The sequence below is a fragment of the Macrobrachium nipponense genome, chromosome 18 (assembly GCF_015104395.2).
Source record: "Macrobrachium nipponense isolate FS-2020 chromosome 18, ASM1510439v2, whole genome shotgun sequence".
NCBI lineage: Eukaryota > Metazoa > Arthropoda > Malacostraca > Decapoda > Palaemonidae > Macrobrachium > Macrobrachium nipponense.
The window spans coordinates 40,152,975-40,179,920 of record NC_087211.1 but is presented as its reverse complement, the minus strand read 5'-3'; the positions used below and the strand labels follow the sequence as shown (position 1 = coordinate 40,179,920).

The 26,946-nt window shown below is 43.2% G+C and overlaps 1 protein-coding gene and 1 long non-coding RNA gene across 4 annotated transcripts in view; one reads left to right on the top strand and one right to left on the bottom strand.

Moving 5' to 3' along the window:
* Window positions 1–26,946, bottom strand: part of LOC135196998 (protein PHTF2-like) — a gene marked incomplete at its 3' end in the record, with an annotated part of 362,229 nt that overhangs the window by 105,907 nt on the left and 229,376 nt on the right.
* LOC135196745 (uncharacterized) lies at window positions 15,336–23,345 on the top strand. The gene is made up of 4 exons (XR_010310446.1): window positions 15,336–15,514; window positions 21,816–21,945; window positions 22,838–22,937; window positions 23,172–23,345. It is a non-coding gene; the product is annotated as an uncharacterized LOC135196745 (long non-coding RNA).

Sequence of the window (26,946 nt, the reverse complement as noted above, 5' to 3'; positions counted from 1 at the left end):
TCGTCCCAAGCACTTGCAATATTTTTCACTGCATCAGCAATGTTGTAGCCCTTCCAGAATTGCTTCAGTGTCAACTCCTTGTTAGCTTCTATGGCCCTCAAAGCAAAACGTATGGTCCTTCTAAGGTAGTAAGCCTGAAATTAGCTATTACTCCCTGGTCCATTGGCTGTATCAGCGATGTGGTATTGGGTGGGAGGTACACCACCTTCACATTAGGATGCATGTCGCTCAAATTTGAAGGGTGACCAGGGGCATTGTCCAGGACTAAGAGGGCCTTAAAAGGCAGACCCTTCGAAGTCAAATACCGCTCCACTGCTGGCACGAAATGGTCATTGAACCAATCTTCGAAGACCATTAAGGTAACCCAAGCCTTCTTGTTTGATTTCCAAATCACAGGGAGTTGACTCTTGAAAATGCCCTTGAAAGCCCTGGATTCTCGGCCAAATACCCACCAGCAAGGGCTTCAGTTTTCAATCACCACTTGCATTGGCCCCAGACAGCAAAGTCAGTCGCTCCTTTCCAGCTTTATGGCCAGGTGCTGACTTCTCCTCCTTGGAAAGGTACGTTCGATTTGGCATTCTTTTCCAAAATAATCCAGTCTCATCCACATTAAAGACTTGGTCAGCCGTGTAACCACCATCCTTAATTATCTCAGCCAAACCACCTGGAAAACTTTCTGCTGCTTCGCTATCAGCACTAGCAGCTTCACCTTGCAGCTTCACATTATGCAAATTTGCACGAGCCTTAAAACGGTTAAACCAACCTCTACTCGCGGAAAATTCACCACCAGCACTGCCTTCGCCAAACTTTTTCACTACTGCCCTCATGCAGCGCTCTAGCCATTCTCCTGGATCACACTTAAGCTCACCGGAACACGTCGCTGGTCTGGTCCTCCAGCCAGATCATGAGCAATTTCTCCATTTCAACAATGCTCTGGCTACGTTGCTTCTCGTTATCACCATTGACTTCATCGGTGCAGCATCCTTAACATGCTTCAGAATACGTTCCTTGTCCTTCACAATGGTTACCACCGTGGTCCTGCTCAAGCCTAAAGAACGGCCTATTTCGGTGTTAGTTTCTCCCTTCTCCGAACGCTTTATCACGTCATATTTGACCTCCATCGTGATGACCTTCCTCTTCTTGGATGAACTATCATCGGAGGAAGTACTTTGGCGTTTAGGAGCCATTGTAAATTTGCGAAAATGGCAAGGAATTTCAGCAACGTCTTAGCACACAACCGACTGAACTTCAGGCAGACACGCGATTGAAGTGGCGTCCTTTCGTATTGTTATGCTTGGCGTCCTCGACCGTCCGAGGTCGTTGTTCGGTCAATTTACCATACAGTTTAATAGCGTTAATTAATTTATGCACCTCCGCTCAAAAACTAGTTCTGCATATGAGGTATCGTTAAAAGCATAACAAAAAACGTCGTAACCTTGGAATTTGTGTTGTAATCTAACCAGAAACTTAGTTTTTTTAATTATGTACTGGAAACAAGCAATGATTTTTCATTATATTTGCGCTTTTGGACTGTTTTAAACTGCGCATCCCAAGCTAGTGTATTCATTTCGCCCGCAAACTAGTTCCGCATGCGGCGTCACTAAAAAATTCAAAAATACGAAAAAAAAAAAAAAAGTGTCGAAAATCATCATAACCTCAAAATTTTTGTTGTAATGTAACCAAAAACATATTTTTATTATTATACTGTGCTAAACTATAAAGGATTTTTATCATAGCATGCGTTTTTTAAAAGCGTCGTTAACTCTGAGCGTCGGAAGCGTCAGCGTCGTAACCTCGGAACAAGCGTCGTAACCCCGGAGCGGAATTTCCATTGAATATTTAAGAAAAAGCGTCGTAACCTCGGAACGTCGTAAGCCGGAACCGTCGTAACCCGGGGAGCCGCCTGTATATCATCTGCCAGGTAAGTATGAACAAACTTTATTGTATCTTAACAATATCATATATCCAAAAGAAAAATAAATAATAAAGATATATATGCGCATTACGATTATAACAATTACATTGTATAGCTGATAACAATCTGCATGAATAACTGGTAAACTGTTCTGCAATGACAGTTGAGTAATAGCAATTATTTACAATAGGTACGAAAGTCAGATGTCGTGACGTCATAATACAGAACTTAAAAGAACGTTCTAATTCAGAAAATAATTACTTAAATTTGAGTCAGAGTCGAGTTACTTTTTCAATAAAACGAATATTTTCAAATTATCATCATAAATATGTCAAAATATGATGTTTTACTACTTATTTAAAAATTAGCTAAGAGCACGCTTCTCGTCATCTTCTACAAAACAGCTGTTTACTCCTGGCTTGTTGTTGGTGAGAAATCGTGTTTCGATTGTTGTGATAAAGTGCTCCAGCGTCTGTGGGTACAAGTGGTGTGCGGATTTATCACAGGAAATGGAAAGTTTGTTGACACAAGCGACTCCGTAAACATCGAGATGGCGTCAATCTTCGAAACATATTAGTTGTAAGTAAAAATTTCTAAAGCGTTTTGGTGAGATTTCCACTGCCGTGGGCGCCATTTTCAGTACCCTCTGTTTAAATCTTAAAATTTGGCCTTAATTTCTAACTTTGGAGAAAATACTTACTTCGAAAGGAGAGTAGAGGTCTTTAGCTCCGTTTCTCACCAACAACAAGTCGCGACTGATGCCCATCTCGGGTGTCAGGACGATTTAATGTACTTTTTCGGAGGGTGGCTAGGTGTTGATTGTAGGTGGCCTGCTTGGCCTGCTGTGATGTTTTACCCTAAGGTGAAACACCGCTGTGCGACCACTGTAGGAAAAAAGAACACTTTTTCCCTCTTATTTAATTTAATGGGTGAAACAATACAATTCAATATTTAAGCTTAGGGTAAAACACCGCTGTGCGGACATTGATCCGACAAACGGTCACTGTTTTCACTCAATATTTAGGTAATTGGTGAAACAACAATACCAATCAATATTTAAGCATACCATTCTAAAGATTGAAGTTTCGTCAACAAAATGATGTAGGGTAAAAAACCGCTTGGTACAGGGGTGGACCATGTACGATCAATGTGTACAACCCCAAGAAAGTACATTATAACACGTCCTGACACCGGAGTAGAGGTCTTTAGCTCCGTTTCTCACCACAAGAAGTCGCGTCTGAGGCCCATCTCCGATGTCAGGACGCGTTATAATGTACTTTTATAGGGGTTGTACACATTGATCGTACATGGTCCACCCCTGTACCATGTGGTTTTTTACCCGGTATATGAAATTGCCAGACGGAGTTGGCATAGTACTGTCTAGTGAACTAAAGAACTCGGTAATAGAAGTGCATAGAAAGAATGACCGTATCATCAGATTGAAGATATGTTATGGAGGAGAGATTCTGAATATTATAAGCGCCTATGCACCACAAGTTGGTTGCCACAGAAGAAGAGAAGGGAAATTTCTGGAGGACATGGATGGAATAATGCAAGAACTGGAAGAGCATGAGAGGGTGATAGTTGGGGCAGATTTGAATGGCCATGTCGGAAGTGAAAATGAGGCGATTGGGCGGGTGCTTGGGGCCATGGAATTGGGGAGAGAAAACCCAGGAAGGAAGAGTGTAGTAGCCTTTGGACTTTTTTTGTGTCATTCGACATGGCAATAGTAAACACATTTTTTGAGAAGAAAAGGGAACACCTAATAACATATAGGAGTGGGGAAGATTCTCCCAGATAGACTATTTCTTGTATAAAAGGATAAATCTGGTGGAGGTCAAGAACTGCAAAGTTATTCCAGGCGACCATGTAGCCCCCCAAACACAGGCTGCTATGTATGGACTTGAAGTTGAAAAGGGAAAGAAAAACCAAAGCTAAAGGGATAAGGAAATTAAATGGTACGAATTACAGAAGGAAGGGGATAAGAAGAGAGATTTAAGAGGAGGGTTTTGGAGGATATTGATATAGGGATTGAAGATGTTCAAGAATGGTGGGCACGAAATGCAGCAGTAATAAGAAGGCATGGAAAGGAGCTGCTAGGAGAGACATCTGGTATCATATGGGAAGAAAAGGATAGTTGGTGGTGGGATGAAGACATTGAGAAAGTAGTAAAAGATAAGAAGGAGGCAAAGAAAAGATGGAAGAGTCACAGTCAGTGGAAGACAGAAATAGGTACAGAGAGAAAAACAAGGTGGTGAAAAATGGTGGTAGCCCAAGCTAAAGCAAAGTTGTATGATGATGTGTATAATGAGCTGGGGACAAAGGAAGGATTAAAGATGATGATGAAGCTATCAAAGGCTAGAAATAAGAGCACCAAAGATATAACACACATCAAACAAAGAATCAAGAGGGTGTAGTGCTTAGAAAGGAGGAAGACATTGTGAAGAGATGGAAAGAATATTTCGAACAGTTGTTAAATGAAGAAAATAATAGACTAAGAGAGGATGGGCAAGTGAACATTGGCATGGTAATGAGGTTTTCTAGGCAAGAGGTACTAAATGCACTGAAGAAGATGAAAGAATGGAAGGCAACCGGACCAGACATGATCCCGGTGGAGGCATGGAAAGCATTAGGAGATGAAGGAGTGGATATACTGTACGATCTTATGATAAAGATCCTTGAACAGGAAAAGATACAAATGAGTGGCGTGGGAGTATATTGATCCCAATTTTTAAAGGGAAAGGCGATGTCCAAGAGTGGTAATTATAGGGGCATTAAATTGATGTCCCACACTTTGAAGATACTGGAAAGGATGATAGATGCTAGACTGAGAGAAGAAGTACAAATAGGTAAAGAGCAGATGGGATTTATGAAGGGAAGGGGAACAACAGATGGTATATTTTGTCTGAGGCAAATAATGGAGAAATTCGGGGAAAGACAAAGGGACCTACATATGGTATTCATTGACCTTGAAAAGGCTTATGACAGAGTCCCGAGACAAGAGGTATGAGGAGCCTGAGGGAGAAGATGGTGCCAGAGAAGTATGTGCGATTGATACAAGAGATGTACGGAATGTATTTACCAGAGTGAGGAGCAGTGTTGGGGAGACAGAAGGTTTTGAGGTGAGAGTAGGATTACACCAGGGGTCGGCTCTGAGCCCATTTATCTTTAACATAGTGATGGATGTTATAATAGAGGAAGTAAGGGAGACAGTACCATGGAACATATTGTATGCGGATGATATTGTTCTGTGTGCAGAGAGCAGGGAAGATCTGGAAGTGAAATTGGAAAGATGGAGAACAAGTACTGGAGGACAGAGGAATGAGATAAGTAGATCCAAGACAGAATATATGTGTACCACCACTGAGGGGGATGATAGAGAAAGTATTCAGCTTGGTGGAGAGCAAATAAGGAGAGTTGATAAGTTTAAGTATTGGGATCTTTGTTAACGCTGGAGGAAGTATGGAAGAAGAAGTAAAACATCGGGTACAGGCAGGCTGGAACAACTGGAGAGCGGCCTCGGGAGTTCTTTGTGACAAAGAGTGCCGCTTAGGGTTAAAGGAAAATTTCACAAGACGGTGGTAAGAACAGCAATGCTGTATGGTACGGAAACAGCAAGCATGAGAAAAGCAGAGCAGAAGAAGATGGATGTGGCAGAAATGAGAATGCTTAGGTGGATGTCTGGGGTAACAAGAGTGGTAGGATCAGAAATGACTACATAGGGGGTCAACTAAGGTGGTGGAAGTATCAAAGAAAGTCAGGAGGGAGGCTGAGATGGTATGGACACCTGTTGAGGAGAGATTGAGACCACGCTGGGAGACATACTATGGGAGTGGAGGTGCAAGGAAGAAGAAAGAGAGGGAGACCAGAAAGAAGATGGAAGGACTGTGTGAGAGGAGATTTACATGAGAAGGGAATTGATGAGGCAGAAGCGCAAGATAGAAATAGATGGAAACGGCTCATCCGAAACGGCGACCCCCATATATAAAAATGGGAAAAAGCTGGAAGAAGAAGAAGAAGATATGAAATTGCCAGACGAAGTAAAATAACATGTGAAGTCTTTGTAATATAGGGGAAACAACCATGTGGACTGCCTAGGCCAGTCTTGCCCTCTCGTTGACCCACCTTCCAGAAAAAGTAATTTAACATATCCTGACACCGGAGATGGATACCAGTCATGAGTCATCGGTCATGTAAGCAACACCTCAAGACCTCTAGTAATTTCCCAAAGTACAAAATAGCCTAATGTCATAATTTAGCTAAGATTACACAGAGGTTAATGAAAGTCTAGTCATGTGCAGTTGCCACAGGGGGGACCTTAACTACCGTCCTGGACACTACCATGAAATTTTCAAAAGTTTTACTTAGCCTAAAACTTTATGTGTAGAAGATTGACGCCATCTTGATGTTTGCGGAGTCACTTGTGTCAATAAACTTCCCAGTTCATGTGCTAAATCCGCACACCACTCGTACCCAAACACGCTGGGACACTTTCTTCACAACAATCTTAAACGATGGCAACATTCACCCTCGAGTCCAAGGAAACTTGCGATTTTTTAGGAGGAAAGAAGAAGAGTGCTCTGGATAATTTTGAAATAAATATAGTTCAACATTAGTGTAAGGTTATGAATTACATAAATTTATTATGTATCCATGATAATTAATTTGAAAATATTTGTTGTTGAAAAAGTAACTAGATTCCTGACTTGAATATCAACGGTTTTGTTGTGAACAGTTCCCGGTCTCCTATTTTTCAGGGTTGCCAATTGGTATGTCCATTACCCTCCAAACTGGGTATAAGACTTACACAAAACCATGGAAATAAGTGAAATTAGTGTATCTATTTGTAGTATATACTATACATTTTAGAGCAATTTTATCATTATTGCATTACTATGACAACTAGAATTCATGAAACAGTTTGTAAATGCATCGGCGTATGTGTGAAGCTCCACTAAATTGGCAATGATAAAAATTTGCCATTCCTAGCATGCAAACATTAAAGGTACATTTATTTCAGGCTTAGGTACAATTATTAGAAATAAAGAAAGTCAATTAGTAATATACCTAGATATAATATATAAATGAAAAAGTGTTATAAAAAAATACAAAGTTTTTGTCACAAACAATTCACTAATCTGCCGTTCTGCTCGCTGGTGCTTTTGACAGCCAGATGTATGTATAGGGTGTCCAAAACGTCCCAATAACCATTACAAGTATTTATTGCTCAGAAACCATATAACATAGAGTAATGCAGTTTTTGTACATGAACTTCCCTGACAGATATTACTTAGCTATAGTCTCCGACTTCCCGACAGAATTTCAAATCTCGCGGCACACGCGACAGTAGGTCAGGTGGTCCTACCTTACCCGCCGCTGGGGGTGGCGGATGTACGAACCACTCCCGGAAGCTTGTCAGATTTTTCTCTGTCGCGGGAACGATAACAACTGTTGTCGGTTCCTCTCGATAGTTTTTCGATTCTCGCTTGCCTGGAGTTAATTTGGACTTCTTTGGTGACGTATTCGCTTTGTTTGGCTTGGCATACGCTGATTGTGGACCGGTTTGATTTTGATTTTGATTTTCTTTAACGATGTCTGACCTAGATTCGGTAGTTAAAACTTCGGTTTTGTTTAGGGTTTGCGTGAATGAAGGATGGAAGGTGAGGTTGCCGAAAGCTTCGGTAGACCCCCACAACGGTTTGCATGAAATGCAGGGGGAATGAATGTTCTTTTGCTAACCCTTGTAGTGAATGTAAGGGATTGAATGAAGAAGAATATAAGGCTCTCTCTTCTTATGTTAGGAAGTTGGAACGTGATAGAGTGCGTAAGGCTTCCTCTAGAAGTTCTAGTAGATCTAGAATGAGTGAGTTGGATGTGGATCCTAATACTAACGTAGAATTAGAACCTTCCTCCCAAGTTGCAGCCCCTGCTCCCCGCACCGAAGCCGAAGATTCGCCTTCGGAGGCGGCAGCTCTGAGAGCCACGATTCGTTCTATGGATCAGAAGATTCGTCAGTTGGAAGGTAAGGAGAGTGTTAGTGATCAGTGCAGTGTCCCCAGTGTTGTGGAGGGTGCGTCTGACCGCTCCTTATGCCTCTAGGCCTAGACCTCTTCCAGACTCCCAGTTTCCAGTGGTAGTAGAAAGTCGAAAGCCGCAAGAGGGCTAGGGAGAACCCCCACCGGTCAGGCGTCCCCTCGGCAGATCCTGAAGTACGCTCCCAGGCTGCCTTGGATCGCTACAAGAAGGAGCTACTACGCCAATGCTTCTCCTCTTCGTCGTCTCCCTCTCCGAAAGAGAGGTTGGAACTCCCCGGATGCGTCGCGCCCGTTGAAGAGGGCTTGGAAGGCTCCCTGCAGTCCTTTGGCTTCTAGTCCGGAGGTTTTCCCGGAAGAATCGTCGGTGGAGGCGAAGAAACCCAAGAAATCCTGTGATCGTTCTTCTTCTCGCGCTCCGCGCTCGGCGGCCTGCTTCCAGAGGAAGAACAACAAGATTCGCTACGAGGAGTACTCGCGGGACTTCAAGCTCAGATCACGGCGCTAGCAGACTCTCTAGCAGTTAGATCACGTAGGAAGAAGGACGTTTCTCTTCCGATCAAGAGATCTAGGCGCCGCTCTTCAGAGGATCGTTCTCCTCGTTTTAGGCGTTCTCCTTCATATGGGGAGGTTTCGTATGAAGGTAGGGGCTCACGTGAGCGCCCCTCGCTCGCCTGGCTCTCTTTCGACTTCAAGGCGCCAAACATCGTAGGACGCTCTATGGAGAAAGAAGTTTTTTCTCCAGATTGGATTCCCGCTTCGGTAAGCGCACTGCACCTGCTCATCACGCTATTTCTTCAACTCCCTCGCGTGAGACTTCTCCTCAGCAGCCTCAAGATTCTAGAAGGCGCCTTATACAAGTAGGCGTTTCTTCGTCCAGATGTCACTCTCCTCGAGTGTCGGATCGTGACTTCTCTCCTGACAGGCATCAAGAGTCTGGTAGGAGTCGTGTGCATGATAGACGGCCTGCTGTTAGCCGCTCCCCGCAAGGTAGGCGCCAAGAGCCTACTGCACATCGATCTCCTAGTAGGCGCTTGTCTCTTTTAAGGCGTCATACTCCTGATTATTCTCCTCGGGGCAGACAACAAGAGTCTTTCAAGCGCCCTTCTCCGTGTAGGCGCTCTCCCGCTTCTAGGCGCACTTCCCCCCCTGACCGTTTGTCTCTTGGTAGACAACAGGAATCTCGGAAGCGCCCTTCTCCTGAATGTTACCCTCTTGTTAGACGTCAAGAGTCTCGCAAGCAGCCTTCTCCTAGTAGGTGCATTTCGCCTTCCAGTCGAACTTCCGTTGATCGTACGCAACTGGACAGGTATGGAGAGCCGCGCAAGCGCTCTGCTCTCGATAGGCGCTCTTCTCCTGGCAGCCGCTCGCCTCGGGATAGGCGCAAAGAGTCTAGTAGGCGCTCGCCTCCTCGTAAGCGCCCTGTGGATATTTCCGAGGATTCTCGGAGTAGGAGCCCTACCTCTCCTTCGGCTGAGGTTCCGTCTACCTCGAAGAGGGAGTCTCATCGTAGACATCCCAGATCTTCTCTTCGCTCTCCAGTGGATGTGAACTCTTCTAAGAGAGGGCGTTCTCCAACAACCTCTCGCTCAACTCCTACTAGGATCCCTTCGTCACCTAAGGATCTTCCGCGCTTCGCCTCGACAAGACGTCCTAGAAGGTTTGGATGAGGAACCGAACACTTCTGCTGCTGTGTCTTCTTACAAGAAGCTTACAGAGCTACTTTTGCAAGTTTTGGGATTCCCTTTCTCCTACGGCTCCTCCTTCTCCTCACTCACTTTTTTTCAACGGCGAAGACAACGAAGAGTTCTTCTTGTGTGAGGATGAAGCCAACTCTTTCTATGAGAAGGCACTGAGGAGTTTTGGTTCCTGGATGGCTTCCAAAGAAGAAGAGGGGAAAACGATGTTCGCTTTTCCCTCCTTCGAAGTTTATCGGACGGACCGCTGGTTTTCTGGTACGAAACAGGAGTAGGCCGTTAGGATTGGTTGCTTAACCGTCTTCGGCTTGATTCGGATTTATCGGCGCTGGTAGATTCGACAAGGAGAACTGCCCTTACTCTGCTAAGACGACTTGGGCAATGAATGAATTGGATCACATGCTCAAAGGCATGTTTAGATTGCTAGAAGTATTTAACTTCCTTGATTGGTCGTTGGGAGTCCTAGCCCAAGAAAATTGAAATTGAAGTGCCAGAGTCAATTTCGCCAGAGATCTTATGTGTTTTGTGTCTTGTATGGACAAGTCGGTAAGAGACGGAGCGAGTGAAATCGCCTCCCTGTATGGGGCCGGGATCGTGAAGAAGAGGTCGGTTTATTGTTCCTTCTTAACGAAGTCTGTCTCCCATGCCCAGAGGTCTTCTTTGCTGTTTGCTCCTCTGTCTGCTCAGTTGTTCCCTAAACAATCGAGTTGCAGGACATTTCAAGATCACTTTCGGCCAAAGCCACCCAGGACCTTTTGGCACAGTCGGCAAGAAAACCTCGCCCATTCCTTCCCTACCAAGGCTAAGAAGGAAAAAGCAAGTGTTCGAGAACCCTTTCGAGGGCGTCTTCATCAAGAAAACCTCTACGTTTAGAGGTCGTAGACCTTCAAGAAGGGGTAAGACTTTTGCCAAGTCTGTTAAAGCCCCCAAATAACTTGCAAGTCCTTCAAACAACGGTGGGCGCCAGACTCTTAGAGTTTGCAGAAGTCTGGGCCAAAAAGGGGCGATCCTTGGACCCTTTCTATTTTGAGGAGAGTTACCTCATCCCTTTCGTCGAAAGACCTCCCTTGACGACCATCCCAAGGAACTGACGGCCAGGTACAGAGACCCCATCATGAATCAAGCTCTCCATCTAGCAGTAGATCAGATGCTGGAGAAGGGGGCTATCGAACTAGTGACAGACCATCATTCATCGGGCTTCTACAACCGCCTTTTCCTAGTTCTGAAGTCCTCAGGGGGATGGAGACCGGTGTTGGATGTAAGCGCCCTGAACTTCTTCGTAGAAAAGAAGAAGTTCACGATGGAAACGCCTTCATCAGTGCTGGCAGCACTTCGTCCAGGGGACTGGATGGTTTCCTTGGATTTACAGGACGCTTACTTCCACGTACCGATCCATCCTTCCTCGAGGAAGTTTCTCAGATTCATGATGGGGGGGAAAATTTTTCAGTTCAGGGCTCTGTGTTTCGGCCTCTCGACGGCCCCTCAAGTGTTCACTGGGGATTTTGAGGAATGTGGCTCAATGGCTTCATTTGAAAGGGGTGAGGATATCCATGTACCTCGACGATTGGCTAATAAGGGCCAATTCAGAAGATCGTTGTTTGAAGGACTTACAAGTAACTTTAGAATTGACGAAGGCTTTGGGACTTCTCGTCAATTTCAAGAAGTCGTCACTAATTCCCAAGCAAGAGTGTGTGTATCTCGGGATACAGATGAACTCTCTGAGTTTTCTGGCTTTTCCCTCGCAGGAAAGGATAGCCCGAGGATTCGAGAGAGTAACAACATTCTTAGGGAAAGAAGTATGCACAGTGAGGGAGTGGATGAGTCTGCTGGGGACGCTCTCCTCGCTGGAGCAATTCGTTTCCCTAGGAAGGTTGCACCTGAGACCGCTCCAATTCTTTCTTCATCGGAATTGGAGTCGTCGTTCTCAGGATTTGACGTTCTCCTGTCGTTATCCCAGGACATCAAGAAACATCTCTTATGGTGGACAGATCCCAACCTCTTTGCGAAGGGACTGTCTCTTCAATCACAGACCCCCAACCTGGTGTTGTTCTCTGACGCGTCGGACACGGGGTGGGGTGCAACTCTGGGAACCAGCGAAGTGTCAGGTACCTGGGTGGGGGACCAGGTAGCCTGGCACATCAACAGAAAGGAGTTGATGGCTGTGTGGTTGGCTCTGAAGGCTTTCGAGCCCAAAGTCAGAAGATCGGTAGTGCAGGTCAACGCGGACAACACTACAGCTCTGGCATATATCAGGAAACGGGGGGACGCATTCCTTCTCCCTGTACGAGACAGCAAGAGACCTTCTTCTGTGGGCAGAAGAAAGAGGAATCAAGCTTCTCACCAGGTTCGTGCGGGAGAAAGGAATGTAAGAGCAGATCTCCTCAGCAGGAAAGATCAGGTCCTTCCCACAGAGTGGACCCTTCATCTGGATGTATGCCAGAGCCTGTGGAAGTTATGGGGCAGGCCACACATAGACCTCTTTGCCACGTCAAAGAACAAGAGGCTGGATCCTTACTGCTCTCGCGATATCGGATCCAGAGGCATTAGCAATAGATGCTCTTCTTCTAGACTGGAACGGACTCGACGTCTACGCGTTTCCCCCCTTCAAGATCCTGGGGCTAACCATCAAGAAGTTCGTAGAGTCCGATTCAACGAGAATGAACCTTAATCGCTCCCTTTTGCCGGCCCAAGAATGGTTCACAGAGGTACTGGAATGGTTGGTGGACCTTCCAAGATCGCTCCCGCTAAGGAGCGATCTACTCAGACAACCCCACTTCGACAGGTACCACAAAAATCTCCTCGCTCTCAGTCTGACTGGCTTCAGACTGTCCAAAGTTGGTACAGAGCGAAAGGCTTTTCAGCAACAGCTGCTAAAGCAATCGCAAGAGCGAGGAGACCTTCCACCTTGCGTGTATACCAGTCAAAGTGGGATGTCTTCAGACGTTTGGTGCAAGAGGAAGAACATTTCCTCTTCCAGTACCTCTGTGATCCAAATTGCGGATTTCCTTATTTTCTCAAAAGAAGAATGTCATCTGGTTGTGTCAATATTAGGGATACCGCAGTATGTTGGCGGCGGTATTTCGGCATAGAGGCTTAAAGATATCCGATGATAAGGACTTGCATGATCTTATTAGATCATTTGAAACCATTAAGCGTCCTCATGTGAAGTACCAAACTGGAATCTAGACGTAGTTCTACAATTCCTTGGATCGTCTAGATTCGAACCTCCTAGCTTAGCCTCTTTCAAGGATCTGACGAAGAAGGCTATCCTTCCTTTTTGGCCCTAGCTACAGCTAAGAGAGTGAGTGAGCTCCAAGCTATTGAGGGCAATGTAGGGTTTAAGGAAGATTCTATGGTGTGTTCGTTTCTTCCAAATTTCCTTGCAAAGAATGAAAACCCATCACGGCCTTGGCCAGGAGCTTTGAAGTTCGTAGTTTTATCTTTTCTAGTAGGGGAAGAGCCTGAAAGAACTCTTTGCCCTATGAGAATTATGAAGTATTTCCTTAAGAGGAAGGAACAACTTAAGGCTAATCAAGATGTGCTTTGGTGCTCTGTAAAGGACCCCACTCGGCCCATGTTGAAGAATGCTCTTTCCTTTTTGTTTTCTGAGAAGCCTTATTACAGAGGCACATGTTGCTTGTAAGGAAGAACATTTTAAACTACTGAAGTGAAAGCTCACGAGGTGAGAGCCATCGCAACTTCGCTTGCATTCAGAAAAATATGTCTGTGCGGAACTTGATGGAGGCGACTTTTTGGAGATGCCAATCGGTTTTCGCAAACCACTACCTACGTGATGTAAAAATCACATATGATAAATGCTTCGCCTTGGGTCCTTTCGTATCGGCGGATTCGGTGCTGGGGCAGGGAGCTGAAACTTATCCTGTGTAAATTTTTTATATGTTACCCTATATTTTATATTGTTGTTTTTTGGTTGTCTGAAAGAGGTTGCAGGAGGCACCTCTTTTTGTCGTAATATTAACCCTTTGTATTTTGGTTAGGTGGTCTGGTGGGTTTTGGCTCCTTGCAGAGGTAGTGGTAAGGATCTGTTAGGTAAGCAGACAAGGTCCCTCTAACAGCATCCGACTTGGATTCTACCACAATAGGGGATCACATATCCCAGTGGTAGATCCGAGAGTCTTTCAGCATTAGGTCACGTCCTAGCTGTAGCTCTCCAGGCAATGCAGACTCAGAGATAGTATCTATGAGTCTTCATCCTGAAAAGGGTGAGAAACCAAGGTTTCTTTTTTATATCCTACAACATTAGTTGTTTCCCGTCTTACCTGTATTATTGAGCTGTCTCTTACCCTCCACCAAGGGTGCCAATCAGCTAAGTATATATCTGTCAGGGAAGTTCATGTACAAAAATGATATTGTTAAACTACAATAAAGTTTTTGTACATACTTACCTGGCAGATATATACGATTAAGGCCCACCCAGCCCTCCCCTCAGGAGACAGGTGGAAGAGAAAAATCTGACAAGCTTACGGGAGTGGTTCGTACATCCGCCACCCAGCGGCGGGTAAGGTAGACCACTGACATACCTGTCGCGTGTGCTGCGAGATTTGAAATTCTGTCGGGAACGTCGGAGACTATAGCTAAGTATATATCTGCCAGGTAAGTATGTACAAAACTTTATTGTAGTTTAACAATATCATTTTTTTGTAGAATCATCTACATTCAAGTTTACATTCAGAGCACTCCATTCTCCAAAAAACTGCATTACTCTATGTAATATGGTTTTTGAGCAATAAATACAGACTATGGATACCCTGTACAGTAAGAGAAAAATTGTTCCCGCCTCCCGCCATGGCTTTGCTGTGAACAAACTGTTATATACATTTTAAAGTGTTGTGTTTTGGGACTGATAAGCATTTTCTCACTTAATGACTAAGAATTCTGTACATTCCCTTCCCTGTAACTCAAGGTAACTGCTTTTTTTTATAAGCCCATGCGGCCCTTTCCTATTGAATTGCCAAATTAATATACAGGGTATTCAGCTTATGCATGTTTTGTTTGGGACTTTGTATGGCTACATTTTAGCTTCTCTTATGGTTAAATCTATGTTTAAGTTTGTGACCTTGTGATATCCGATGATCCTGGATTATCTCTGATTTTTTACCTTTTGACAATTATAACCATCTGGTATTCTTGATCTTTTTGTTTACCTGGTAACTTTCTTTCCAACTGTATTTCATTTGTTCTTTGATAATGTCGTAATAAAGAAGAAAGCCAAAGCCCTTGGATTTCCGCCTATCATTATTCTGTGGTACTATAAATATGTGTGTATATATATATATATATATATATATATATACATATATATATATATATATATATAATAGTATATATATTATACACACACGTATAATTATATATTATACGTACATATGTATATATCTAAAGTATGGTAAAAAAATATATTAATGGTAACCAACAAATAAGTGATGATGACTTACAGCATTTAAGCATGGTTGATATCTATATATATATATATATATATATATATATATTATATATTATAATTATATACATATATATATGTGTGTGTGTGTGTGTGTGTACTTCAAAAAGAGTGATTGTCATGAACTAAAAAGTTTATTCTGTCTGGTTGTGAAGCAAAATTTGCTCTAGGTTTGATGAATGATAGAGTTTAATAGTATGGCAATTCAATCATTGTATTTTTACAGACAGGGAAAGTCTTTGGCCAAAAGTTAGAAGATGTTGCATCAGTCTGTGTATATATGGCAGATGGAACACAAGTGACTGTGCCAGAGTTTCTTGTAGATGTTTGTAACCTCATCCGAAGAAACATCACTGTTGAGGGCATTTTTCGGAAGGCTGGTTCCTCTCAAAGACAGAGTGATCTAAAGGTAAGATTAAAAATGTGCTCTGAAGAACTTAATACTTGTATAATTTTAAGTAATATGCTCACTAAGAAAGTCTCCTCTTTCTAATAGTTCCTGCATAGTTTCATGTTTATCATTGTATATATTTTCTTTAACTTCTTCATACTCCCTTTACTCTGATAACATGCCTCAAATCTGCATCTTTTGTCATAAACCTTAATTTTTAATTTAAATTCAGTTAGTCTGAGATATTTTTGGTAGTGTAAATGGGGAAGTTTGAAGTCATCATTTAGAGCATACAAAACTTGTGAAAAATACAGCACTGAATAAAATGAGCATGAAAAATACAGCACTGAATAAAATGAGCATTCAAGACATTCCTGACCCAGTTCTATGTTTTGGTATGATGAAATTTGTTAAATTCATTTTCCATCTTGCTATCATAAGCACCTCTTCACTGCTCTAGTGCTCTCTCCAACTCAGTGTCATTATCATGCAGCAGATCTATATCTCAAAACTGTCCAGTCCTTGTCTGCTGCATTAGTCCGTGATTTTGATAAATACAATGTAACATTCCATGTCGGAGTCTTCCCCAGTCTTTTATAATGATCATACTGCTGCTAAATCTTTTGTTTGAGAAATGTTTTGTTCCTGATATCTAGGACATGCCATGCTTCACATTTATCTGACTGTCTGGAAGTTGAAAACTTGGTTATCCGTTATTTGTTTGGTGTTGCTTGTGTTTTGACGATGGAAAAGAATAAAACCGAACATGAAGGTGTGCAAGACAGGGGCAGTTGTGTGACCACTTTATTTCCTCTGTGTTCTTGATAACCAACAACTTTGTGCTAGTAGCTGTTGGGGTAGATCTTGCACCCCTGAATTATCCTCTGAGGAATGTTCATGCTGGTTCAATTATCCATGCATATACAGGGCTTATGTGTGCTGGTTCTTGTGGTTACTGTGACAACCCATGTCATGGTCATGTAGCACCTCAGCCTGTGTCTGGGCCATCCAGAGCCCCCAAAATGTATATAGTACATGGCACCTTGTAACACCTGCACCCTGATCTAGTTCAGCTTCAACTGTTCACAAGGAATTCTATAGGAGGTATAACGTCTCTACAGAATAAGCTTGTATTTGAGAGTCATCCTTGTTGTGTGTTTCATGATAGGTGCCTTTGGCATTGATTGTGATGTTCCTGTTAACAGTTACTAGGGACAGTGACATCATCCCTGCTTTGGGAGGGGACTCTTCTTGTTCCTTTTGAGTTTTGAGATTACTGGATGGTCCATCACCTTTAGAGCCCCAGCAGGCCCAGTTGAAGAATAATTTTCATGAGTTGATTGAGTTCACCCTTGGTGTGTTCCTGAAGTGAGCCTGTCCTTTAAATTGCCATGATCACAGCTTGTTCATGGCATTTTGGTAGTAATAAACAATCTGATCTCCAGAAGAGAAGGTTGCATGTTCCATGTTGTCCAGCAATTCTAGCAAGCTCCTTGATCCTGTTGACACTACAAAGGAACTTTTATTTCCTGGAAATGTGGAGGTTGCTCCCTCACATTTGGACTTCATACTGTGTGGTGACAAATGACCTCCTCCTGTGGCAGCTGAGAAAAGGTGTATGGAGCACTATACTCCAATGTCTCTTTTGAGGCAGTGAAGGGAGCCATGGCAAAACTTTGAGGGTGACCATGCCTGTGTTCGGTGTCAGGGAAATATCTATATTCTGGGACAAGGAACCTAAGTTTCTTCTTTCTTGAGAAAAAGTGAGGAGTTTCCCAGCCTTTTCAGCCAGCTCCTACAGTTTTCCTCAGAAGGGGAGGCAAGGGAAGAGGAAGAGAGGGGGATGCTGATGTAGCAAGTTCCCCTCTCCAGCTGCCGTGAGAAGGAAGATGCCTGTCGTACCATTGCTCAGTGTGGCAGAGACAAAGGGCAGGCTGTGGGTAGTATGTAACTCTCAAGACTTACAAACTACTTTTTAAGGACTGATGGCTACCTCTCTCTCACACATACCAGTCCTGTTTCCTACTTATCCTTTTGAGAGAGTGAGGGGGATGTTAGAGAAGAATGCGCTGGAAGTTGTAGACGACCACTCTGCAATTTTACAGTCATCCTGGTGAAGAACGCAAAAGGCAACTGGATACTGGTCATTGATCTCTGACTAATTTTCTTGAACATACTCAGGATTCCATCTAGAGGACATGTACTTTCACTGTCCTGTCTATTCATCCTTTAGGAAACACACTACCCTTGCTTTGACTGAACTAAGACTGTCTACTGGTTAGAAATTCTGTGCTATGGTGTGGCAAAAGACCCCACATGTTCATTCTAGTGTTCACCCTGGTGTCATCTTGGCCCATATTGAAGGTACCTTGTGTTTTCCTCTTTATTTAAATGATTGGCAGCTAGTTCTGGCATTGTCAGAGACAGTTGCTATAGACCAGAGACTGCCTCATGTAATAAAATGGGAGAAGTCACTGTTTGTACAAAAGCATCAGACAAAGTACTTGAGCATGCTGATAAACAAGGCAACAGTGAGACTTCCTGTCAGACTCTTGCATCAGCAACTTCAGGAAGGTATCAGTGCAGTTCCTTTTACTACTGGAACAACCAGCTCGGCTTTGGCAGGTGATTCTTGGTAATTTTTTGTTGCTGGAGAAGCGCTTGTCCATTAATGCTCATTTCATTGGTAACTGCAGTGTCATCAGGCAACCTCAAATAACCTTCCCCCAGCTCATGCCCTTGAGGTGGTTGAAGAACAGAAACCCTCTAGTGGGAATTTCCCTGAACTCCCCATTTCTAGAGATGCTTCTGTTCTTTGACTCCTTTGAGGCTATCCTACCTCAGACCTGTGGACAGAGGACAAACCTCATTTGTAAACCAACATCTTGGAAATGCCAGTGGCACTGCTAGGCCAGCAAGCATTCATTCCAACATTGGGTGATAGGCATTCCTTAGTGTTGATGAACAACAAAACCAAAGTGACATCAAGCACTGGGGAATGGTTTGTCAAGCTGTCAACCAGGTACAGGCAGTCCCTGGTATATGACGGGAGTTTCTGTTCTTGAGACGCGTCGTAAGCCGGAACATTTAAAAAATCCTAAAAAAACCTAACTTTTACTGCGTTTTGGTGCATTCAAAACAATGTAAACTGCATTCTTATTGCATTTTTCATATAAAAACATTCAATTATTGATTATTTTGCATTTTGGAATCATATTTCTTCTGCCAGACCAGCGTTGTAGGCCCCGTAACCCTGGAACATGCGTCGTAACCCTGGAAATAATTTCTGATGAATACAATTGAAAAGCACCTTAACATCGGAACGTCGTAAGCCAAACCCTTCGTAACCCAGGGATTGCCTGTACATTATCATAGGAATGCACTGGAGATGTCTGAATACATCTGAAGATCCACTAACGTGCACCGGTATAAAATGGTCCATTTTCTGTGATTGGTGCTGTAGGGGTCTATGGATAGAGCAACTATTCAGTAGATTGCAGACTTCCTAGTTGACCTTCATTGAGACAAGGTCCTTTTAGAGTTAACAATTTATTGCAGCCTCAAGGGCATAGACCTCTCTTTCTCTGTAGAATTGTAATGTTCATGAGGATGTTTGAACAATTCTGCTCACCATGGGAGCTTCGGCCTCCAGAGTAGGATTGTGACTCTCATCCTTCACAGCTTTAATTGTGCTGCATGGGCCCTTGGACTAAGATGTCACACTCACTGTCATTTTGCTAATCTTTAGCCTTGGTGAAGCATATTAGCAAATAACATGAGCCATGACCTTTCCTATCTTGGAGTGATAGGAATCATTCATTCTCATTCATTCCGGAGTTTGTGGCTCAAAAACTCAGAACCTATCTGTATCTGATGAGATTCAGGAGGTTATTATTCCCTCCTGGGATTTTTTGTGATGATCCAAACTGGGTCCTGGTGTGAGCTATGCTTTACTTTCTAAGATAGACCCAACTCTAAGGCCTCTTTGTACAGCTGGCATAAGGATGTGTCCAAGAACCCTTTTTTCTGCCTTCATTATGAAATCTAATGTGTTTACACTTTGTCCAGTAAAGAACAGCTATACATTTTAGTGAGAGCTCAAAGTTTGAGAATTCCTGTATCATATTGGAAGAACTTATTGGATTTACAGGTAATGAGGCCAGGTGTTTGGAGACAGATCACTCTTAAACTGAGGGACATTCCCCTCAAGTCCTCTGCTGTCAGGCAGCAGCCAGGCTCAGTACATACTGGACCAGGCCCAGGTATTACCGTATATTCGGCGTACAATCGACCGGAAGATAAGTCGACCCCCCAATTCTGAGTAAATTTTTATGATTTTAACTCAATATCGGGTATATTAGTCGACCTATAAAATGTGAGGCCATCCGTACGCTCAAAATAAGCAGCAGGGTAAAACGTATCATATAAATAACCTGAATGTTATTACGGTACATAAGTTGCTCTACTTACCATATGAAATACTGGTAATATACTCGTTATATTAAAAAATCTGTGTAATATATAAAAGATGGATGCTGGCAAATAGGATTAGAAATGATATAACGAAAGATACGTTACTCGTGTGTAATGTAAATAAACAAAGCGCTAACTAACGCTGCATAACAGCCTACGTATATATGTATGTACAAACTGCCACTCAAGTTAATGATTTGATTGGGTTGTTAAAAGGTATTTAAATACATATTTACCATTAAATACAATTTTTTTTAATTTATTTTATGTGATAAATAAAGATTTCATACCATATATAAATGTTTTTGAACAATACCCGGTAAATACAAAACTGTCAGAGTGAACGCATCCTTCTTAGTTACGGTACTACAAATGGCCTAAGCAATGTTTACACTTGCTGTGCGATTGGGGTTTCTTCAAGTTACTTTGATTTTTTCATTTTATTTAAAGTAATGGATGTTCTAATGTATTATTATTGTCGTATTACAGTGCGAAATGTTTTTAATACTGGTATTTACATACATAGTTACCTCAACAAGGCTGTCATTGTTATTAGCCAACTGTAAAGCCTGGATTCCTGTACCGATATGCCAAAATAATCAAGATTCACTTTTTGTACGTAGATAAGTCGACCCCTAATTTTGGCATGATTTTTTTTGGGGCTAAAAGGGGTCGACTTATACGCCGAAATATACGGTATTAATGAATAAGTAAATAAGAATTTGAGCAGATTATTAAAATACAAGGAGAATTGTACCCATGTTTATGCTTGTTTGGAAAGGTTACTCATTCTCCAGGTGCATTGGATTCTAGGTACTAATCTTATAATCCCTATCTGTCACTTATAGGCCTTTCCTGTACTCTGAATTTATAATGTAAGTCAGTTTGTCTGCTAAGTAAAGGACGTTGAGTCAAAAGATTTTACAGAAACTCCATTGTTTTATCTTTCCTTCGTGGCTTATACCTATATTTATGGATTTATCAGGTTCCAAACTCGTGATTCAGTTATACACATGCACACACATATATACAGGCATTCCCGGGTTATGACGGGGGTTCCGTTCTTGAGACGCATTATAACCCGAAATCGTCGTAAGTTTTTAACATCATCAAAAATCCTAAGAAAACATTACATTTAATGCTTTGGGTGCATTCAAAACTATGTAAACTGCATTCTTATTGCATTTTTCATCAAAAAAACCTTCTAATATTGATTATTTTGGATTTTTGGTGTCACATTTATTCTGATGAATATAATTAAAAAGTGCCTTAAACCTTGGAACGTCGTAAGCCGAGCCCGTCGTAACCCGGGGACTGCCTATATATATATACATATACATATATACACAGGTAGTCCCCGGTTATCGGCGGGGGTTCCATTCCAACGGCCTTCACAATCAACGTAAATCACTATTAACCTAAACTTGGTGATTTATGGTGCTGATAACCAGTTTAATTGCGCCTCTGTTAGTTATGTATCGGTGCCGATAACCGGTCCTCGGCAAATAATGGCGACTAAATATTGCTGATTTTATGGTGCTCAAACTGGATCTCCGTTGACTGAGTCTGCCAATAACCTTGGACGCACAGTAAAAATTTAACTTTTAGTTAAACTAACTTATAAATTGCATGCAGCAAAATTTTATAGCATTATTATAGATAGTTTTTCTTTGTTACTAACTTGTAAATGACATTTATCAAATTTTAAAATCATTATATAGATCATTTTCTGTGTTAAGCATTTAATGTTTTCCTTATGGAAATGTCTTCACACATTAACAATTGTATATATTCTCTTGTTGACTGCATTCATACTTTATGCAATTTATAATTTTTAATCCCCCAGAAGCTGATTGACAGCAACAATGGTCTTCCGACCAATGTCCATGTAATAGATGGTGCTTGCCTTCTAAAACAGTTTTTGAGATGTCTCCCTGAGCACTTCTAACTTCAGATGTACATTCTAAAATCATTAAGTAAGTGTTTTTTTCATATGTATAATGTAGTAGTGGAGTTGTGTATTTGTTGAATTTGTGTGCACTCTCTCTCTCTCTCTCTCTCTCTCTCGTCTCTCTCTCTCTCTCTCTCTCTCTCTCTCTCTCTCTCTCTCTCTCTCTCTCTCTCTCTCTCTCTCATGTAGGGAATATTTTTCAATTATCCAGATTGCGAAATTATTTATCAAGAAGATCAAATATCTGAAGGTTCTGTATCAGTTATTTTTATACAATAATGACAACCTAGCCACATTACCGGACACATAGGCCTTGACCACATGATTTGTTATGAAAAGAGATGTGAAAATTGGAGCGAGGTAGTTGGAAGGCAGAGTAGGAATAGACCAAAAGGATTAGATGACAAGTTAAAAAACGCAGAAAGCAATATAAGTAGGGCTGAAGTAATTGGGATGAATCTTTAGTATACTGTCTGCATTGTGCTGCATAAGGCCCACTAAGTGATACCTCTTTACTGCAGGTTCTTTGCTCACCATAGTCCTTTAGCTAAGTTAGAATAACTGACTCTTCAAAGCTCAATATTTTAGTACTGCACATTAATGATAACTAGCAACAATTACAGAGGTTAGGTTAAAATTATATTTAGTATACATTACAACTTCCAGTTGCCCCTTATATCCTTTGAAAGCACAGGCATGTCTTGAATTATTACAGTCCTGTGAAAAAAAATGTTTAGAGGTAACTTTTGAATTTAAGGTCATGAGTTCTTAGCTGGGTGTATGGGACTTGACAAGTAAACAAGCCAAATAAAATTTATGACTTTTATATATCCAGCCGAATGTTTTGTCACTGTGGTTAGTCAATGTAGGGTGCAGGGCATAACATACATTATCATTCATGATTTCCTATTTTACAGATGCATGGATTTATCAGAGGAGTTCAGGATAGAAGCTGTAACATTATGCACATTACTACTTCCTGAGAGACACAGGCACACATTGATCTACCTTATGGATGTAAGTGAAAAGAAAACTAAAATTATCCTCATATACTGTACAGATGTGAAGGCTAGTGTACATTTGATTTGATTATTTTCTCAGTGACCAGCTGGTTATTATCCAAATTGATGGTGGGCTTTGGTGAAGGCAATGAGTAGGTCTTGTGACACTTTTGTTACAGCTCAGTCTTAATGATGTTTTAGCCATAATGTTTTAATTTATAGTGTTCTCTTAATAACACTTAATTTTTAGTTCCTGACAGAAGTGGTTGCATCTAGTGGAAGTAACCTAATGGATGCTCATAATTTGGCGATAGTTTTGGCTCCAAATCTTTTGCCCACGACTATCACCCCAACAACAAGGAGGAAGAATTTCCAGAATATGCCATCAGAAGATGTTCTTCTAACTACCAATATTGAAATACTACAGGTGTGGTTTTAATTAGTGCCAAGTTTAGATTATTTTTACTACTTCTTAGTAGGTATGTAGAGAGGTAGCAAACCTTAATAATCCCTGCCTCCCCCATTTTTTTGTACTATCAGAACTGATCATTTTCATACAATGAACTTACCTGTCAGATATATACATAGCTAAGACTCCGTCGTCCCCGACAGAAATTCAAATTTCGCGCGCCACTCGCTACGTAGGTCAGGTGATCTACCTGCCTGCCCTGGGCGGCAGGACTAGGAATCATTCCCGTTTTCTATCATATTTTCTCTGTCGCCGGTGGTATCAAACATTGTTGTTACTACCTCCTGACTGGAATTCGCTTTTCAAGACTTATTGATCATCTTTATTGGATTTCTTGGTGACGAGGATCGCACTCCTTCGAGTTCTCCTGCTTCTTCTATGAAGAGGACGCTGGGGTGGCTTCCAAGAGGATATTGCTTGCAGTTCAAGAGCAGATTTGCCTCTTTGGTTGGAGTTCTTTCGAGGGATCCCCCTCGCAAGAAGGACGCTTAGACTTCCTATTAAGAAGTCTCGTCTTCTTTTTCACCAGCCAGACGTGAAGCGTCCGCCAGACATGGGAACATCTTCCAGGCGTGAAGATTCCGTACAAACGTCAGGATCTATCCGAGCGAGTTGCTCTAGATCAGGATACGCTCAGGCCTGAGGCGCCAGCCAGGCGCGAGGCGCCAGTTAGGCGTGAGGATTCAGCCAAGCGCGAGGCGCCAGCCAGGCGCGAGGAGTTGCGTGAGGCGCCAGACAAGCGCGAGACGTCAGCCAGGCGCGAGATGCCAGCCAGGCTACACGCTCCAGCCAAGCGTGAAGCGCCAGCCAAGCGCGAGGCGCAAGACAAGCGCGAGGCGCCAGACAAGCGCGAGGCGCCAGCCAAGCGCGAGGAGCTGTTCAGGCGCAAGAAGTCAAGCAGAGGCGAGACTTCTTTTAGACGTGAGAGAGAGTCGGTTCACTCTATGAGCCCTCTCCTAGTAGGAGTTTGTCACCAGTAGAGAGAGAACGGGATGAAGATCCTCTCGTTTTTCAGGCCGATTCTCCACAAGGTGGAGAAGGAGATTCGGAAGAAGAGGGTGACGGTAGAGAAGGAGTCTCGAACTATAAAGTTCTGACTGACCTTCTTTTACGAGAATACGGAGATTCTTTAACTCCTGCCGCTCCTCCTTCGCCTCGATCACTGTTTTCGAGTGCGATTGTGCCTAAGTCTTCGTCGGTCTTGAAAATGAGACCTACGATCTCTATGAAGAGAGCGCTTCAGTCCTTAGACAAATGGAAGTTGTCTAAGAAGATCTGGGCAGGACCACCTTCTGTATGCCTCCAGCCATACTTTTCTGGCAAGAGAGGTTTCTGGTACCGAACTGGGGAGAACATTGGGCTTTCTCTTCCAGCGGCAGCCGAAGCGGACTTTTCAACCTTGGTTGACTCGTCAAGGAGACACGCTTTGAATGGAGCTCGCGTGTCTTGGGCGATTTCGGAGACGGATCATCTCCTCAAGGGACTCTTCCATATTTTGGAAGTGTTAATTTCCTAGACTGGTCCCTTGGGGTGATGTCTAAGAAAGCTCATGACTCGGATGGTCTTGACCCCGAAGTCATTCTGAGTATTCTTGCTTGTATTGACAAGGCGGTACAAGACGGATCGGGAGAAATCTCCTCTCTTTTCGGAGCAGTACTCCTTAAGAAGAGGAGTATTTTTTAGTTCATTCCTAACCAAGGCGGTTTCTCCCTCACAGAGAGCAGCCCTGGTTTTCGCTCCCATGTCTGACTTCCTGTTTCCTTCTCAGTTAGTGAAGGACATTTCTCGATCACTGACTGAGAAGGCGACTCAGGATCTTCTCCTGCAAACTGCAAGGAAGAAGAGACCTCTTGTTTCTGTTGACAAGAAAGGACCGACTTCTACGGTTCAGCCCTTTCGAGGAGGGCCTCTCTCCAGAGCTACTCTAAGAGAAGAGGTCTTGAGAGGAGAGGTAAGGCTCCTTCCCGTCCCTTTAAGAAAGGGAAGTGAGACAGACAGCCAAATCCAAACACCAGTGGGGGCCAGGCTTCTCGAATTTGCAGACGCCTGGTCACTCATAAACTCAGACGCCTCTTCCATGTCAATAATCAGGAAGGGATATCTTATCCCCTTCCAAGACAGTCCTCCACTAACGACCATTCCGCGGGAACTGTCAGCCAGATACAGGGACCCTGTACTGAGGGATACTCTTCGTCTGATGGTGAATCAAATGTGGGACAAAAGAGCTATAGAACTGGTTTCTAGAGCAAAACTCTCCGGGGTTTTACAATCGGCTTTTCCTGGTTGCGAAAGCCTCGGGGGGCTGGAGACCAGTTCTAGATGTCAGCGCTCTGAACAAGTTCGTTCGAAAGGAGAAGTTCTCTATGGAGACTTTGGCCTCAGTCCTTGCGGCGTTACGTCAAGGAGATTGGATGGTGTCGCTGGATCTCCAGGACGCCTATTTTCATGTCCCGATTCACCCTTCGTCGAAGAAGTACCTCCGTTTCATGACGGGGGGAAGGATCTTTCAGTTCAGGGCCTTGTGTTTCGGCCTATCCACAGCTCCTCAGGTCTTCACAAGCCTGATGAAGAATGTGGCGAGGTTTCTTCACCTCAAAGGCGTCAACATCTCTCTATATTTGGACGATTGGCTCATCAGGGCCAGAACAGAGAGACAGTGTTTGGAGGACCTTTCTTTGACCCTAGACCTGATAAAGGCGTTGGGACTACTCGTGAACCTCGAGAAGTCACAGCTGATTCCCAGACAGAACTTGGTCTATCTGGGGATTCAGATGGATTCTCGGGGTTTTTCGAGTATTTCCTTCGCAAGAGAGAATCGTGAGAGGCTTGGAAAAAGTCTCTCTCTTCTTAGGGAAAGAACGAACTTCGGCGAGGGAATGGTTAAGCCTACTAGGCACCCTTTTTCCTCGCTCGAACAGTTCTTTCCTCTAGGAAGACTACATCTTCGCCCTCTTCAGTTTTTCCTAAGGAGATCTTGGAACTGGAAGACGGGACTTCTCTCCGACAGTTTTCTCCTTCCAATGGAGATGAAACCACACCTGCAATGGTGGTTGTCCCCTCTAAAAGAGAACAAGGAATTTCTCTGGAAGTTCCGAACCCAAGCCGAGTGTTGTATTCCGACGTATCGGAGAAGGGTTGGGGAGCAACACTAGGACCGAGAGAAGTGTCAGGCACCTGGAAGGCAGCACAGGTGTCCTGGCACATAAATTGCAAAGAACTTCTAGCAAGTTCACTTAGCGCTAAAGTTCTTCGAACCCTTTGTGACGAACAGTGTGGTCCAAGTGAATGTGGACAACACTACAGCCCTGTCCTACATTCGGAAGCAAGGAGGAACACACTCAGTGTCGCTTTACGAGATAGCAAGAGATCTGCTAATTTGGGCCTCACAAAGAAAACATCGCCCTCATGACAAGATTTGTTCAGGGGACGAGAAACATCAGGGCGGACAGACTGAGCAGGAGGAAGCCAGGTCCTTCACACAGAATGGACTCTTCATTCAGAGGTGTGTCAGAGTCTTTGGGATCTTTGGGGCACTCCTCACGTAGATCTGTTCGCC